General features: G+C 41.1%; 1 protein-coding gene across 5 annotated transcripts in view; it reads right to left on the bottom strand.

Moving 5' to 3' along the window:
- Window positions 1–5,949, bottom strand: part of Rad54l2 (RAD54 like 2) — an 83,696-nt gene extending 77,747 nt beyond the window's left edge. Inside the window, exons 1-3 of one of the 5 annotated variants that reach the window (XM_013159943.3) lie at window positions 5,730–5,949; window positions 5,127–5,293; window positions 3,032–3,186 (exon numbers count right to left, since the gene is read on the bottom strand). The gene's annotated coding sequence lies outside the window, so the exon portion shown is untranslated. The remainder of the gene's footprint in view (window positions 1–3,031; window positions 3,187–5,126; window positions 5,294–5,729) is intronic. The other 4 variants (XM_003476706.5, XM_013159944.3, XM_063248941.1 and 1 more) reach the window with 4 other exon arrangements.
- Window positions 5,950–19,296: the final 13,347 nt, after the last annotated feature.

Genomic DNA, 19,296 nt, shown 5'->3' with positions numbered 1-19,296 from the left:
TTGGTGTTTGGAGGGTTTTGTTTTGTTTTGCTTTTTGTCTGTTTTGTTTTTTGTTTTGGTTTTGAGATAGGCTAAGCCTCGAACTCTCTAATGCAATGCAAGCTGGCCTTGAACACATGGAGATCCTACCACCTCAGCCTCTAGAGAGATGGGATTACAGGCATGCACCATCACATTCAGTATTCCGAAAGAAACTTCTGCAAGACCAAGAAGAAAAGGTAATAACTCCCAGCATTGAAACCGCATACATATAGACTAACTAACACATTTTCACAGCAAGACAGTGTTACCTTTAGCATCCTGGGAATACAAAGGTAGATATACTGTTTCAGCATGGATTAGGGGCAGCCATAAAGTTAGAATCTATATCACATCACTAATCCCATATAAAATGACTTCTTATCCTTTCATAACCAGACCCAGTAAAATATAATATAAAAGTAAATAAGACAAGCCATCAAGTAGGTCATAATCTAGGCACGGAAAACACAATACCAAAATTTAACTGGTGATCACACAAAAGAAACTTGCACGACAAAAGAAGCTTGTACAATGGTGCACACATGTAATCCCAGCACTCAGGAGGCTAAGGTGGGAGGGAAGACTGCTGAGAGGGCAGCACTGTTGACTATTTAGTGACTTCAAGGCCAGCCTAAAATATATAGTGAGACTCTATGTTTAAGAGAAAGAAACAGAGCGAAAAGGAGGAGGAGGAAGAGGAAGAAAAGGAGGTAGCAACTTGCACAAAATGCAATGTCATACAAATGACAGGCATTTATGGAAACAAAGAGAAGGCTTTTACTAAGAGAAGGTAGAGCCTGAACTTTTCATTCTAATCTTAAAGTCAGATAGATACTAGAATGGGGAAGAAAACTTGCACAAGATGAGGCCGGGGATATAGCTCAGTGGTGTAGTGCCTGGCTGGCAAGCGCAAGGTCCTTACTTCAATGGGACCTTCAAGGAGTTCCCTATAACGTAGTCTCTAGTGTCAAAAGATTTATGGCAGAAGAGAAACTAGAACATACAGAAGGGACCAAACCAGTTCATAAAGGTCCCACGAGATGTAGAAGCAGAGACATGCCAGGGGCTAGAGTGGTATTTTGAGGACACAGGAATATTACTTACTCTCAGTGAGAATCAAAGACACCCTGAATAGAGCAAAGGGAATGACCAGGGCAAAACTGTAAGAGATTTAGAACCAATTAACTCCAAATCACTTTTCGTCTCTACCTAACTTTTTTGAATATTAATGGGAATTATTTTTTCTCTCATAGGGAAAAAATAAAACTGAACAATTCAATAACAAAACCTGCAAATCTCCTGTTCATCAAAAACATGTCTTTTAGTTTGATACTTATCAAATGCCCAAAAAAAAAAAGGAAAGAAAGAAAACTGAACACAGTGCTAGATTCTATCAAAGTAGCCCCAGAGAAAGACAACAAATCTCTCCAGCATTTAGACATTTGGAGCCTTCCAGGAAAAACCACCAAAGCCAGTTCTCTGATGTAAATTGAAGGAAAAACAAAAACAAAAACAAAAAACCCTAGAGAATCATCCTGATCAGAGACACACAGAATATAATGCTGTCTGCCGTAATTTGTCAATAGGTATGCCTATTACCTGTTACCAAATAAGGACATATCAGTCACTTCCTAGCTTTTCCACAGAAATCACCAGTAAAAAATCTACCAGAACCAGGAATGACCTTGGACTTTGTAGTGTGCACTCTTGCTAATCAGTACTAGCTAAAGACTACCCTCAACAATTCCCCTACAAGAGTCCCAACAAATGCACACTACATAACCACCTTCCTCATGGGATAAAGGAAACAGCCCTCATCCCTACACAGCACCCAGTCACGTTCCTATTACTAATTTCTGACAATAGCCCCTTAATAGAAAGTACACACTACTTTCTACTAACCACTAGCACTGACCAACCATGAAGCACCAAGCTCCTCATCCCCAATCCACACTGCAATCTACAAAGAAGGCTGAGCATGGTGCTGCGTGACTGTAATCCCAGCAGCTCAGGAGGCTGAAGCAGGAGTCCAAGTTCAAACCCAGACTAGGCAACCTAGCTAGACTTAGTTTCAAAATAAAAAATAAAAAGGCTGGGGATATACCTCAATGCAAAGGGCCTAGGTTCAATTCTCAGTACCATAAAAAAATAAAATAAAAAAAAATGATTGTATTAGTGCCATTTTACAGATGAAAAACAAAACCAAAGCTCAGAGAAGTTAAGCACTTACCAAGGTCAAAATGTGAGCAAGAAACAAAGATGGGATACTTTTAATCTCCAAAGACTATGTTCTTCCTACTGTAACAGCCAACTCTCAGAATTTTTCTAAAGAACCAAAATCTCTAAGTCTTCGTTCCAAGAGTTTCTAAAGTATTTGACTAAGAAGTAGACAAAACATTTGTATAAATACAGTGGTGCCTCAGTTCATGAACTTGATTTTTTCCATGATTCTGGTCATAAACCAAGTTGGACAAGAACCAAATTAAATTCAATGGTTAAGGTCAATGACCTTATGGAGAAATTTGATTCAGTTCTTATCCAGTTTGGTCTGCTACCAGTAAAGAGAATTGAGTTCATGAACTGAGGTATGGTTCTCCACAATTTCATGATAATGGCTGCAACCAAACTGTGAGCATAGTACACATTCGTGAATTAAGGTACCACTGTAATCACCTTGCCCTCAAAGAAAATATGAACCAGTTTTTCATTCCTTTGACCAAGAGACTACAGTATTCCAAATCAAAACTGACAGTAATTTCAAAGAATTTACTTGGATCTAAGTGCTTTGATTTTAAATTTCTTCATTTATTTTGGAGGTATACACACACACACACACACACACACACACACACACACACACACAGAGATAAAAGAAAAGATGTAAAGGACAATTTCATCTTACCAGATTAGGATGATGGCTAACAACTAAAGGAAGAAACATTCAGATTAACAATATATTTTATGCAGTAAAAATTAAGAGGCAAGCAACTTTGAATAGACCCAGGCTTACCTCAATCTTATTCCTGATGTTCCAGAGGACAGCACACCAAGCAGTGAGCAGACACTCCCAGCCTACATACAGTGAACCAGATATAGGGTGTAAGCAATGCCTTCATGCTCCCAAAACCACAATGGAAAGGAGAATATCATGGCTTCCTGGGGAACCTGAACAGATGTACAGTACTTGTAAATCACTGCTCATTGAGGCACACACTGAAACAAATGATTTACCCTGTGATTCTTCTACAGAAGTACTTAAATTTAACAGGTATATTTAAATAAAGCAATGCAAAAACAATCCCATGGTAATGTAAACACATAGTTTTTGTTTTGTTATAGTAGTGGGGATTGCACCAAAGGCCTTTGCACTGAGCTATAGTCCCAGTCCTTTTTTATTTTTTATTTTGAGACAGTCTCTCTAAATCACTAGGTTGTACAGAGGCTGAAATTTGTAATCCTCCTGCCTCAGCCTCCCAAAGTGCTGGGATTACAGGTATGTACCACTACACTCTATTTATAACTCTTTTTGCATGGAAATGTAGAGTTATGCAATTGCTACTACTTAAAATCAGTACACTATAAAAACTTTATTCCAGGTGACTAAAAGCTTACTACACCTCTCTTATTTCTTTTGGTCATAGATGTATAGCCACTTTCAAACCAGGAATACCACAATCAAAATGTCAGAAGACATGGGGCGTGGTAGCACACACTTAAAATCTCAACGCTAGGGAAGTTGAGGCAAGAAGATTGAGTTTGAAGCCAGCTTGGACTACATAGCAAGCTCAAGGCCAGTCTTCACTACAGAGCAAGACTCTGTCTCAAAAAAAAAAAAAAAAAAATTCAAAAACCTTAGTACCAATATACAAGTGCCTAACTTAGTGCCTAGCATAATGCAATAGGTATGAGTTTAAGAAAGGTGACTTAAGATAGAAAATCTTAAAAAAGATAAAGACAGTTTTTGCAGGGAAATTTTTAAGCTTAAGGCAAAATAATCTCTAGAATAACGAACTATCAGTGTAGGTACAAACAAAATTAACTCATCTCATATGCAAATTTATACTGTACTCTAATTACGCTGTGATTCCTAAATAAACTCTAAGTAAATTCAGAAAGTGCGATGATGATTCTGATACTGTTTGTCTTCATGTAGGGTTCACTTTTAAACTTATCTATAGACAAAACACCAAATTTAGCCTGAATAATTGATGCAGAGTTCTGGCCCACAGCTGCAGGCCAAACTTGGTAATTACACACTGCCTTTCAGTGACACAGATTGTCACAGGGCAATAGTGAACAGATCAAATTCACTGAACACTTCTTGTTAAAATAATGTCCTGTGACAGTCAGCAGGAGTGCTGAAATGACAGTCACTAAGGTTTAACAGATTCAATGTAATCACATTGTGGCTTAAAGAAAACAAAGTTTCATGGATTTAAGGATACAAAGTGCTTTTAACATAAACTATTAGGGGTTTCACATCTCTCTAGAGTCACACACACTGAACAATGGTATACAAATTAGTAAAAACAGGCTTTTAGATTAACTTAGATGTATCATAATATCTATTTGTCTCTCATCATAAATAATAGCTACCGTACTAAAAAGAAAGCATGAGTCACAACTCAAAAACAAACTAGAAACATAAAAAAAAGAGGAAAGCTTTGTATCCAAATACCCCCAAAACATTTCTTAAAATACTGTCAATGACAGTCACCACTCTGACTCGGAGTACAAAGAAAAGGTACACACTGTCCTCTACTGAGGAACAAATTCATCAATCCCTCAAATTCCCCTTCCAATCTCTTTCACCTCCAAGTCCAGCCACCAGAGTAGTCAGGCACATTAACTAGCAAAAGACAGCACCTCTAACAGATCTGAGTCACCCACTCCCCCACAGTTAAGAGGTCATTCTCTAGCAGGAAGCCCACTCTGCAAAACTGCTTCGTTCATCTCCTAGGCTACCACCACGACCCACATAAAGCTGAGCCTCCAATCCTAGCGGCCTAACAACCTACAATCCCCAAATCACAATTTCCTCTAACCTCACCCTAACCCAAAGCAGCTAACACTTCACTGGTCTCTACTCCTGTGACAATTCTCACCTTAGAATCACTCACCCCTCGCCTGGGAGAAGGAGGCAGAGTATTTAGCTCTTTGCTCACTCTCTGGTGCCAAATGAGCTCTTTCCTTCACTGGTTGCCTCAGAGACGCTGAATTCCCCAGGTGTCTTCTCCCCCAGCCTGACCACACTCTGCCAAACTTCCAGACCCTGGGAGTGGATATGGAAGAGACATAACCCTGTATGCGTTAGCGACCAAGCACGCCCTGGGCCCTGAAATTCAAAACAAACCTTCTCCCATGCACCCCGCCATGGTTAGTCTCCTGGGCGCTAAGTATCAAAGGCCAAGAGCGCACAATCACTCTAGTTAAATCTCAGTGCCTCTTATGACTCCCTTTCCGGGCTACAAAATCCACCAAATATCAAGCCACCCGGCCCCAAGACGCAGCCAAGACCCTCCTCCAAGCCTCTGGCTACTGGAGTTTCCCGGGTCTAAAACCAGTGTCCTCACGGCCCAGGCCGCCAGGACCATCTTGCTGCCCCAGACCGCCGCACTCCAGAGGCCTGGGCTGCGTCCCTAGTCTGTCCCCATTGTTGCGGTTCCCAGCAGCCCGGCAGGGAGCAGGAGGCAGGTACCGGCTCTCACCTCCCGAGCCGCGGATCCGGGCCCAGCCGGATCCCGCAGGGCCAAGGGATCTAGCGTTCCTCCGCACCCGCCTGGTCAGTGTCTGCGACGGCAGGGGCGGGGGCGGGGGCTGAGGCTGGGGCGGGAAATAGCCAGCCAAGCCGGGACGCCGCTGGCTGGATCTTGCCGAGCGACAGTCTTCTCCGGCGGCGGCGCTCTCAGCCTTCGCTCGCGGTCCGCACCAGAAAGCGTCCCCTTCCCGGTCCGCGCGCTCGGCCACCCGGACGGGAACACGCGCTAGCAACAGGAATGTTCCGCTGTGAGTGGGCTGAAGGCTGCTCTTCCCTTGTGTGGGTTGTATGGCAGATCTTTCCTGGATAGAGTCGTTTATCTGTTACACACGACCCTTTAAAGAGTGAATGAGGTACAGAAATCCTAGTGAGAATCTAGTTCTAGGGGAGATCCAAGGGAAAGGGTGCAAGACCATTAGCAAACGACCCAGACATGCTGCTCATTTGATGCTTCAATTCCTCTTTATTCCTCAGATGCGGATAACTTCTGACGCTTCCAACAGAAATTGTTCTCGGTCTTCTAGAGCCCTTGAAATTGGTGCACACTGTGCTACTTTTCCTTTCCCCTCTTCCTTCCCCAGTTTACTGCTGCAGCTGTCTTGAGAATTACCTGACAGAGAAGCAGAGGTATCACAAATCAGTTTAGGGTTCTTTTGCTCAATTCAGACAGAAATCATGAAGGCAGCTCTGGCCTTTTGCCACCAGTGACCCTCTGTCCTCTGGGCTCTGATGCTCCCCACTAACTAGTCTAGTGCTGGTCTCTGGATCTCTTTAGGACTAACAACTCCTAGTTGTTTATAGGTGTTGTTATTGTTTGTCTTTTTTGTTTTCTTTGAAGCCAACATTATCCACATTACTCAGGAAGAATCCTAAGTAAATTCACAGGACCTTTGAATCCCACACTACCTGGATTCAAATCACAAACACTGGTGCTAATGTTTATTTGAACAGGATCTATACCATAACACACAAAACAGAACCCAGCTACATCAACCGGAGGAGGCTGAGTGCAGTTTGTATAGTCACAGTAGACCTGTGATTGGTCTAGAATGGAGCCTGCTGATTGGTCCAAACTAGAGCAGCAAGCTTTTGGATCCTATCTCACTGGTTGGTCCAAATTCAATTCTAGTGCTTAATTTAAATCTGACCCTGCTGCAGTCATCTTCCAGAGTGGGTGCCATCCTTCTCTCTCGAAATCTTGCACTTTCCTTGGTTGGTCTCTCAGCTGGGATTCTGGAGGTGGCGCATAAAGCAGATTTGGCCTAAAGAACTGAATGAAACAAGTTCAAATGAGAGGTGCAAGGATGACGAAAGGAAGGACAAAAAGATAAGGCTGGCAAGAGAATTGAAGAAGGAGTCTCTCTTCCCCAAATAAAGATTCAAGATACAATCATCAAAGACATCGTACTTACCTTTCTCTTCTATCACTGAGACTGGAGCAACAAGAGTCAGTTCTAGCTCCCTGGTAATGGAAGCCCCTTCCATTCTCTCCTCGCAGGATGCACTTGCCCTTCCATAATATCACTGCTACCTTATTCTTCTGGGGCTTCCCTGACTACGTGAATGTTATCACTTAATAGTTCCCCCAAATTTACCTATCAGAAGTAGGTTTTATTGGAGGAAATCCCTAAAAGGATAAACAGATATAACTGCCTATCAATGGAGCCACCTTCAATACCTTTTAGCTGGGGTTAGGCAAGACTCACCAGTGGTGTGTGTTAATGAATCAGAAATGAGAACTAGACCAGGCAGGAATGGTGGTACACACCTGTAATCTTGGGACTCGGACAGCTGAGGCAGGAGGATTGCCATGAGTTCGAGGCCAGCCTGGAATATATAGTGAGTTCAAGGCCAGTCTGAATTACATAGTGAGATCCTGTCTCAAATAAGTAAGTTAATAAACAAATAAACTATTGGGTTAGAATTAAACTCATGGTCTTGCTGCTCAGCTTCCTGAGTAGCTCACTAGAAGCATGCACCGTAATGCCCAGGTAGTGTTTTTTTCAAACTTTCTGACTATATACCTCCCTTAGTAGGGGATTATAATTTCCTACAAAGCTTGTTTTTTTAGTCATGCCGAAATCTAATGAAACCCTGGCATAACTGCTGCACCATAAGATTTCACATTGAACAACTATTTCATGGGCAGCAACCTTGTACTGTACACTGTTAGGTGCTGATAATAAAATGTAATAGGGGGGTCAGGGATGGTAGAACACTTAGCCAGCATGTGAGAAGCTGTGAGTTCAATCCCCATCACACACACAAAAAAAGGGGGAAAAAACACTTCAGGGATGATTGTATGCATTTTTACAGTATTAATCCATTTAATCTTCACATCAGCATTGTGAAATATGAAACACATCCCACTTCAAAGGAGGAAAAACTGATTCTGAGTAGAAAGAAGAAGGGTGGCTCTGAGTGTACAACATTTTAAATCCAGAACTTATGCTTATAGTCATGTACTAAAGTAAACAAACTCAAAGCTCAACTTCAAGAAGTCTGATCTACAAGATACGACTGATAAAAATCTCTCCCACATATGTTTATTTAGCAGAATCTATTGTTCCCCAGTTGCATTTTTAATTGTCTTGTATTTTTACATGTTATTATTACCCAATTATATTTCCGATGTTGATCTACAACACTAATAGAAGATGACAAGTATCTACCCTTGAGTAACTTACCTTCTAAATAGGGAAGACAGACAACACAAATAATTTAAAATCCTAATAAGTGCTGAAAAGAATATAAAACAGAGACTTTTGGGGAAAAGATCGTTGGAAGAGGGAAGGCATTGGGTAAGACCATCCTCATAAGGTGACCTACGTCCTAAAACATGAATGCCAAGAATAATATAGAACACCACGTGAAGGATTAGAGAAGAATTCTAGGCAGAGAGACCAGAGCAGAGAGGCAGTATTCAGTGCAAGAAGCACCCCTTCTTGATTGTCCCTGATTATGAAAAAGTAGTCTCTGTCTTTGCAATTCTGTGGTCTTGGAAGATAGGGCTTGATAGGGGTGGGGAGGATGTGAAGAGGCTGCTGATCAAGTGTCCCAGGAAAGCAACACAGATACTTATACTTGTTAAATGTACATGGTAATTCATAGTTGTAAGAGATACAAGAGCCAGTCCTAGCTGGACTTCAGAGTCTGTATGAGAAGGCAGATATGCTACCTGATTGATAAATGACCATGTACATTTAATAAATCACATGTCAGACAGCATAGAAAGAAGAGCTTGGAAAATCCTATAGAATGTAATTCCAGGATTGGAGTGTGGCTCTGTGGAAGTGTGCTTTCCTAGCATGTGTGAGGCCCTGGGTTTGATTGAGAGAGAGAAGAGTAGTGAGGAGGAGATAGAGCGAAGAGTAGTGAGGAGGAGATAGAGAGAGAGAAGAGAGAGAAAGAGGAGAGAGAGGAGAGGAAAGAGATCCATTCATTTTTCATCAGCTTCCCTTGTGGGGGGTCTTCTCACAAAGCAGCTACTGACTGAGCTATTGGGATTTACCAGGAATAGCACACATCCTTGCATTCTCAGCCAAACTCTGTAGTCCAGTTATGACTCCTTCTTATATTTCTTACAACTACTCTTTTTCTCATGTTGTTCTGCTATCTAAAGCCACCTCATGTTTAGCAAGTCTTCTTCTGTTACTCTCTATATTATATATATTCTCTATATTATATATTATATTATTCTCTACATTGTGCCAAGAGCCCACATCTCCATTTTCCCATGGTATGGTTTGTACCATCCTTAAAGAAATGACCTAACACAAGGTATTATTATCCAGATGGGTTCTGTCAGGCATGCTTAAAGCTTCAAGGGATACCCAACACTCTTCTTTCCCATTGCCTTATATGTCTACCTCAATGACAAGCCCAACATAAATTCATATTTATTGCAATATTCATTGAGCTCTAATGCACCTATTCAGGGTATTGAGGACACTGGTAAGATGAACAAGGTCCCTCTTCCCCTGGCCCTCACAATCTCATCAGGGCAGAGAGCTAATAAACAGATAAAGAAAATATCAAATAGCATTAAATGTTCTGGAAATAGAGTGGGACAATGGTGGCTGGGAAGCGACTTCATTGATTCGTGTGTGTGTGTGTGTGTGTGTGTGTGTGTGTGTGTGTGTATGCATTTATGGGACAGGGTCTTGCTATGCTCCCTTTCAGAATGGACTTGAACTCATGATCCTCCTACCTCTGTCTCCTTATAACTACAGCTGTGCACCACTGTGCTCAGCCCTGGGCAGCTACTTTCTTTGTCTTTATGAGATATGATTTCGCTATGCAGCTCAGGTTGGCCTTGAACTCACTTTTTAGCCTAGGATGACCTCCTATTCACAAAGATCCTTCTGCTTCAGTCTCCCAAGTGCTGGAATTACAGGTGTGTGTCACCGTACCTGGCCATGGGCAGCTACTTTAAATGGGTGATCCAGTTGCCTCAGTCTTCAGAGTAGCTGGCATTACGGATATGCGCTATTATATACAGCTTAAGAAGGGAATTTGGATGTGGTGGTGCACACATATGGTGATGTACCTGACGCACAGCCTTCTGAGAGTGCTAGAATCACAGGCATGCATCACCATGCCTGTATTGAAAGCTTTCTTCTTAAGAGCAGAAGTAAAACTAGAATGCCTATTTTCACCTACACTTTCCACCCACCCCTCATTGGTAATGAAAAATTGAACATAGGGTAAATCTTGCCCAAGTTCTGTAGCTAGGAATTGCAATACAATGCTTAAAAGCACTCAACTATATGGAGAGGTGCATTCTCTAATTGCAACTATTTAGAAGGCTGAGACAGGAAGATCACAAAATCAAGAACAGCCTGGGCAACTTAAGGAAACCCTGTCTCAAAATAAATTATAATAAATCTGAGAATGGGAATGTGTACTTGTAATTCCAGCAACATGGGAGGCTGAAGTAGGAGAATCAAGAGTTTGAGTCCAGCCTGGAAAATACAGCAACTTGGTGAAAAGGGCTGGGGATGCAGCTCAGTGTGAAGGTTGTGGAATCAATCTCTGGTACCAAATAAGTAAATAATTTTTAAAGGGCTGGAGCTATAACTCAGTGGTTGAGTATCCCTGGGCTCAATTCCCAATTATAACAAATAAATAAATAAATAAATAACTTAACAAGGAAACAAAGTACTTGTTTATTCAAAACTATGAAAGACTGGTAAAATAAAAGACACAAATAAATAGATATCCTATGTTCATCTACTGGAAGATTTAATATTGTTAAGATGTCAGTATTATCCAAAGTGATCTAAAGATTCAGTACAAACCTATAATATTGCAACAGTATTTTTGCAGAAATAGAAAAATCCATCTGAAAATTCATGTGAAATCTAAAGGAATATCAAATAGAACAAAATTGTAGTTCTCATACTTTGTGATTTCAAAATTTACTACAAAACTAATCAAAATAGTGTAGTACTAGTACAGAGACCACCATATAATTGAATTGAATTGACTCAGACTAAATAATATCTATAAATTAGCTTCACATTTATGGTCAAATGCTTTTTACTCGTTTGTTTGGAGACTAGCTTTTATGTCAAGACCTAGACCTCCTGAGTGCTGAGACTATAGGTATGCACCACCAACCTAGCCCTCAAATTATTTTGGCACTAGTAAGGGAAAAAAACAGAACTTTCAATGATTTTTCTATTTTGAAACAGGACATGAAATTTTGATCTTCTATCTCAGCCTCCTGGAGTTCTTGGATTCCAGGTAAGTGTCATAGTATCCAGCTTTGACGAGGGTGCTAAGATGACTCTCTAGGGAAGGGACAGTCTTTTGGTGCTGGAGAAACAGGAAATCCACATGCAAAATAATGTATTTGAAACCTCTATATTCCATCCTAGCTATAAGTCTATTCATTGGTGACAGCCACATCCAGACTGAAGCTTTCCATTATCCAAACTCAGAACTGTGCTAAGCCAATCAGCGGACTACTTTGATCATCACACACCCTTAAGAATCCATATTCATGTACTCTATATCCAGCCACCTCCTAAAGCCCTACCTATGAGCACATGAGACTTTGAGGGGGCATCTAGATATAAGCCATAACAGAAGATGTTACAATTTATATTGTGAATGTTCCCCAAAGTCCCATATGCTCATAGGCAGGGATTTTGTAAGGTGACTAATTTATGAGGGCAATATAGTTGACTTCTATTGGAGGTTGGGCTTAGAGCAAGTCACTGAGGGCATGACCGGGAATGGTATATTTCCATTCCTGGCTCCCTGTATCATGTTCTACATCCTGGTCACCATGATGTGAGCAACTTTCCTCCACACAGACCCTTCCACCAAAGCCTTCCTGTCTTGGAGCTGGCCAACCATGGACTAAATATGTAAGCCAAAATAAACCTTTTCTCCTTTAAATTGATGTTGTTGGGTATTTTGTCCCAGCAATGAGAAAGTGACTAAGACAGAAGGCATGGGAGGTCAGAGGTGAAACTATAACAGTGAAACCAAAAGTGCAACAGAGACCCTAGGAAGTGTAGTTGGCAGAAATGTGGAACATCCAACATGGAGGCAACGAGCAGAGCCAGCCCAAGAGAGAAGCCATGTGAACTGCAACTGGCAATCCCATAAGGATGGAGCCACCAAAGTCCTTTAGAACTTGCATCTCACTACCACCTGCCACAAGTGTTGGACATATTGTTACAAGATTTAGTGTTTGCCCTGCTGATATTTGGCATTTTGGGGGGTCCAATTCTTTTCTATGTCCCTGTTTCTCCTGTTTGGAATGGGAATGTTTATCTTATATCATTGTATGTTGGAAGCATTTAACTTTATTTTTACTTCTATAGGGACTTACAACCAAGATTTTGCCTTGAGCCTTAGAGGAGACTTTGGACTTGGGCCTTTCAGCAATGCAGAGCCTGTTAGGACTGTAGTGACCATTAGGGATTTTTATATAATGAAAGAGATGTGAGTCTTTTGGAAGCCAAGGATAGAATATGATGATTAGATGTGAAATCTTCCTCTCAAAGTCTCATGCATTCAAAGGTGAGGCTTTTGGAAAGTAATTTTATCACTGTGGCACTATACTCATTGTTATGGATTAAAAACTGGTGGTCGGGGCTGGAGATTTAGCTCAGTGGCATAAGCGCCTGCCTTGCAAGCAGGCAGTCGTGAGTTTGATCCCTGGTACCGATAAAATGAAAAAGACAAAAAAAAAAAACTGGTAGTCAACTTAAATGCCAGTGGAATTGAATCACCATGCTGCTGAGCACAGATGTTACACCTGAGGAAAGTTGCCAGCATAAATAGAGACATGGAGAAGGAGAAGCTATGCGTTGAGGTGTTGAGACATTGTGGGTTCTCCTACGAGTTGCTGTTTGAGCCATTGGTTCTCCTGGAGAAGCTCTGGTCCTCACATCGAGCATTGCTTCCTGGCTCCAGAGAGGAAGATGTGTGCTACTTGGTCTCCAGGATTATTGGGTTCTGTCCTAGATCCCCGATCTCCCAAATGAGTGTACGGTGGAGGTTAAATAAAAAGAGAAAAATTGTATGATTTTTAGGGCTCCAGGAGGGTCAAAACCCTTTAATTAAGCTCGAGGCTTTGAGGGTAAAGACAAAGGATTCTCTGGATCAGTCCACTTATTTTAGGAAAAAGGACAAAAGGTGAAGAAACTGAGGCAAGTGCAGGCAATGAGCAGGACCTTGGGAGTCACTTCAAGGACATTTCCAAGTAATGAATCAAGTCAGTTTAGTAGCACTGTCTTATCATGAAGTCATGGTAGAAGTGAGACTGTAAGAGTAATCTTTGTAGCTGCAGTCTCTACCTTGTTAATTGGGGTTGGAGCCAGAGTGTCCTCAGCTGTGGCCTTATCTTGCCCTTTGATGTATCTCTGGCCTCATAGGCTATTACAGGCCTCAGCCAGGACCAATGATTCATAGAGTTTTGCTTACTATGAATCAGCTCCCGTCACCAGGCAAGGGGCTTAGGCCTAGGACAGACTCATAGATAAACATAGAAAGCCAATTAGTATAATTTAAATCCTGCTCAGAGCCGCTTCAATAGTGGTTTCCAACACAGGATGAACTCGTCATGCTGGCTTCCTGGCATGTACTCGACAGTACTTATCATTGGAGGAGCTTGGGGCCTCTGTGTGGCTGGGGATGGTTGTGGTGCTGTCAGGACAGCCCTGGTCTTTGTTGTGAGTGTGACTTCTTGGCTTCAGTGTAGAACCCTCAACCTCAGCACAGCTCCTTCACCCTGCTGGTGTAGACTTTCCATCTTGCACCACTGACCTTTGGGTTTTCCCAGCATGGATCTGTAAAAGAGACTGGTGTGAGTCCTTCCTGTGAGCTCTAGACCTCCAGATGGACTCGTGGGAGGCAATGTCATGAGCTCTGGGTCTTCTTCTCATGTGTGACATTGCTGTAGGATTTAGGCCCTGACTAAATATTCTATATCTTTGGTGTTGCAGATAGATTTCTTGCAGTTTCTTGTGTTAACTCTGGGTGAGCATCATAAAACAATATTATAAACTCCATGTCCTGATTCTAATTGTTCTCTGCCCAAACCCCTGATTACAATACTCATCAGCAGCTTACTCCATTGATGAGTTCATGGATGATTGTGCCGTTAGAAGGTAGGACCTAGTAGAGGGTGGGTCACTGTGGAATGTGACTTGTAAGAGTATATTCTTGTCCCTGGCTCTTCTCTTCTCTCTGCTTCCTGGCTGCCATGGGTTGAGCAGCTTTCTTCTTTCATGCCTTTCTACCATTCCATTTATACCTTCAAGATAGCCAACTCTGGACCAAGCCCACTGGAAACAGTGAGCCAAATAAACCTCTCCTTTTTAATTTTTATTTATTCATTTATTTATTGGGTACTAGGGATCAAGCATGATTTTGTGCTTGCCAGGCAGGCGCTTGTGCTGCTGAGCTAACTCCCCAGCCCTACTTCTCCTTTTTTATTTTAAAGAGGATATAACCAAGAAAATAAAACAGAATAAAAATCAATCAAAATAAACCAGAATCAGTGATACAGGATTTCCAAATCTTATGAAATAAACAATAGTTGCAATCCCTTTGTTGTCTTCAAAATAGCTGAAGATACCATCTTCAGACATATTAAAAATTGAACAGAACAGAATAGAATACAACCAATAAAAACAAAACAATGAATGTAATAACTACAGAATGGCTTCCAAAACATCTCTTGCTATCTTTCAAACAGTGGCTCACACCATCAGAGTTAACATAAACAAAACAAAAGAAAATAACACAACACAACAAAACAATGAAAATAATATGATTTCTGGGTAGGGATCTCCTCCCTGTAGGGTCTGGTTCTCTCCCTCTACAGTCCAAAAATGGTGCTGACCCACTGCCACCTTTCCTTTTTTTAAATTATGAGTGTTGGATAGTTTGTCCCAGTGATGAAAAAGTTACTAATGTAGTGTTGTATGCCTATACTCCCAGCACTTTGTGAGACCAAGATAGAAAGATTTCAAATTTGAACTTAGCCTGGGGAACTTTGCGAATTAGTGAGATAATGTATTGATATTAAATTAAATTAAAAATTAAATAGCATTACCATAGTTTCACTGTTGAATATATATGTGAGAGACTTAAAAGCAAGCTGGGCATAGTGGCTCACGCCTGTAATCCCAGCACTCAGGAGGCTGAGGCAGGAGGATCGTTTCAAGTTTGAGACCAACCTGGGATACAAAGTAAGCTCAAGGCCTTCCCGAACTGCATAGAGACCCTGTCTCAAAAAGACAAAAAAAAAAAAAAAGCAGGCATTGAACAGATATTTGTAGACCTATGTTCATAGCAATATCATTCACATTGGCCAAAACATGGAAGTAATCCAACTGTTCATTAACAGATGGATAGATAAACAAAATGTGGTATATACAACATGGAACATTATTCAGCCAATTTTTTAAGTCAGTGTCTCACAGTATAACCATGTGCGGCCTCCAACTCTTGCTCCAGTTCTCACTCTTTCTGCCTCAGCCTCCCCAGTGCTGAGATCACAAGGGTATACCACTGTACCCAACTCATACTCAGCCTTTATAATTTTTTTACTCAGCCTTTAAAGGTAAGGAAGAGATGACATATATAAATCAATCTTAAGGTCATGCCAAGAAAATTGAATCATATACATGACAAATAGTGTATGATTCTACTTATCAGAGGTCCCTAGAACACTCTATATCACAGAAACAGAAATGGAGTGGGATTAGCCAGCTTTCTTGTTATTATAATGTAATTCCCAACCCCCCTTCCCCAATTTAAAGGAGGAGAGGTTTAGTGTGTTCACAATTTCAAACCATGAACTGCAGGCTCCAAGACAGAAACACCATGGCAATAGGACATGAAAGAGAAAAGCTGCTCAGTCTGTGGCAGACTGTAAACAGAGCAGAGGGCTAGAGAGGAAGTGGTAAGGAAATGGTGTGGGACCACATGTGCATTCTAAGGCCATGCCTACACAACCCACCCAGACACACACAGAAGAGTACTCCACCAACCCCTGGGGCATAGTCAATCAAGTTGACACTCCATCCTACCTTCTAAATGGGGGGGGGGCATGGGCATGTATGCATTTATTTATTTGTTTTTTTGTTTGTTTGTTTCTGTATACAAGGGATTGAATCCAGGGCCTTCCCACTGAGCTACATTTCTTGGTTCTTTTTCATTTTTTATTTTGAGCTCAGAGTGGGCTCAAATTTGTGATAATTCTGTCCCACCCTCCCAAAGCATTGGATTACAGTCATGTACCTCCATACCCAGCTGGGATTGGTTGATTAATTGATTGATTGACGCAATACTGGGGTTGAACCCAGTGTCTTCACTCTGAGCTTCATCTCCAGCCCTTTTTCTTCATTTCTAATCTTTCTTTCTTTCTTTCTTTCTTTCTTTCTTTCTTTCTTTCTTTCTTCCTATCATACATTTCAAAGGGGCTAAAATGGCCAATCACGGTGGCACACACCTGTATTTCTCAGTTACTTGGAAGCCCGAGGTAGGAGAATCACAAATTAGAGGCCAAATCTGAGAAATTTAATGCGAACCTGTCCCAAAATAAAAATAAAAAGGGATAAAGGTAAGCTCACTGGTATAGTGTCCCTAGGTTTGATAATTTTTAAATGACACTGAGGGTTGAATCCAGGGCCTTTTCACCAAATTACAACCCAAACCATCATCATCATCATCATCATCGTTAGTGTTGTTGTTGTTATTATTATTTGAGATAAGTTCTCACAAAATGACTAAGTTGCCCCAGCTGTGCTTGAATTTATGATTCTCCTGTCTCAGTCTCAAAAATGGCAACTTCTGTGTTATGTATTTGATGCCACAATAAGAGAAATTGACAAATCAGACATTGGTGTTGCATGCTTGTAGTCCTACTACTCAATAGGCTGAGGCAAGAAGACAGCAAATTTGAGGCCATCTGAACTACTTGATGGGAACTTCTCTCATACACAAAAATAAAAATGGGCGAGGTGTGGTGGCTTATACCTGCAGTTCCAGCACTAGGGAGACTGATGCAGGAGGATCACAGGTTGAGGTTAGCCTAGGCTCCATAGTGAGACTCTCAAAAAATCAAAGACAAAAGAATCAAACAAAAATGTAACAGAGAGATATGCATGATCCCATCCTGATGTGATCCCACCATCCTATACCATCCTGTCTGGACTTCTAGCCTCCAAAACTCTCAAGTCTCCAAAGCTAGAGACTGGTGCTTCCAGCCAAAGCCTGTCACAGTCTGCCAACAGCCATGTGAGCAGAACTGGAAGGTTCTGATGAGTCTCAAGATGACTATAGCCCCTGCAGTGTTGTAAGTGACTCTGCCAAAGGCATCCAGCAAAATTGCACTCAAGTCCTTATTCCTCAAACACTATGTGAGAAAACAAATAATTTTAAGTTGCTTTAAAAAAAAGGATTGTGAAGCATGGCTCAGTGATTCATGTCTGTGATCCCCACATTTTGAGAAGTGAGGCTGGAGGATGATGAATTAGAGGTCAGACTAGGCAGCTTAGTGAGGCCCTGTCTTAAAATAAAAAAATAAAGGGGGCTGAGTTTGTAACTTAGTGTAAGAGCCCTTGGTAAAATTCTCAGTAGCCACAACACCTCTCCTCAGAATAAAACATTATGAAAGTGAAAATTAAAGTCAGGCAGAATGTTACAGGCCTGTAATTCCATTACTCTGGGAGGCTAAAGCAGGAGATCATAAATTTAAGCCCAGCCTGGGGAACATAGTGGCTTACCAAGACCTTGTTTTCCAAATAAAAAAAGACAAGGACATACATCCTAGCAATTTCAGTTCTAATTATAAACCAAAAAATTTTAAAATAGATACTCAAACAGATACTTGTAATCAATATTTGTTGCAGCATTATTCAATAAAAAGTGGAAATAACTAAACTGTCCATCAATAGATAAATGGATAAACTAAATCTGGTCTATTCACATGATGAAATATTATTTAGCTATAAAAAGGAATTAAGTGGTAGACATGATGCACTGAGCTATATCTCCACCCTTTTTTATTTTTTGTTGTTTATTTTGAGAGAAAGTTTTGTTAGTTTCCCAGCCTAGGCTCAAACTCTCAGTCTTCCTGCTTTAGCCTCCTAGAGTGCTAAAATTATAGACCTATGTCACCACCCTGGATTGATATGGTCAAACATAAATTTATTCATTCATTTAATTAATTAATTAATTAATTTGAGACAGGGCCTTGTTGTGTATTGGAGACCACAAATTCAGTGACTGATTTTGCATATTTCTCTATGGGATAAAAGGAAAATTTGGGATTATTGGTACCACCCATCTGAGATTTCCCATTGACTCTCTTAGCACAAGATCATCTACGCCTTCTTAAATCATCTCAGGATTATACTCCAGGACAAGGTAGTTATAAGCATAAAATCATCTATACCTTTTTAAGCTATCACTGTATTATACTCAAGGTCGAGATACTTCTAAACAGAAGACTATGCCCTCTGGAGTCGAGTCTTGGATGAATTGTAATTGTTTGCTAGCCCCACATATCACTGTATACAGCTAGTAAACAGTGGCTGCTTTGCAAGTGAAGGGGTCAGATCCAGAGACATTGACTTCCCAGCCATTGTTGGAATATGATACTTGCCTCTGTTTTTTATTTTTCTCACCACTTTCTTGAGACTGACAATCGGGACTCTTGGCCTGGTTCCCAATATTGATAATCAGGATTCTTGGCCAGGTTCCCCATAGCTATGTAAATCAGGCTGGCCTTCAGCTCACTATGTAGCCCAGGCTGGCCTCAAATGCACAGCAATCTTCTTGCTTCAGCCTCCTGAACACTGAGATTACCGATGTGCACTACCATGCCTGGCAGCATGCCCATGCTTCTAAAACAATATATAAGGTTTCAGTGTTCTGTCACTTTCTTCAACTACTGAACAAAATACTTGACATTTGCAGTTTAAAGCAGGAATGGGTTATTTTGGCTTGTAGTTTGTACAGATTTCAGTCTGTAAAAAATTGCT

This window comes from Cavia porcellus, unplaced genomic scaffold (assembly GCF_034190915.1).
Source record: "Cavia porcellus strain 051 isolate PalLab524CR breed Dunkin Hartley unplaced genomic scaffold, mCavPor4.1 scaffold_5, whole genome shotgun sequence".
Classification (NCBI taxonomy): Eukaryota; Metazoa; Chordata; class Mammalia; order Rodentia; family Caviidae; genus Cavia; species Cavia porcellus.
This window is presented reverse-complemented; position numbering and strand designations above follow the sequence as displayed.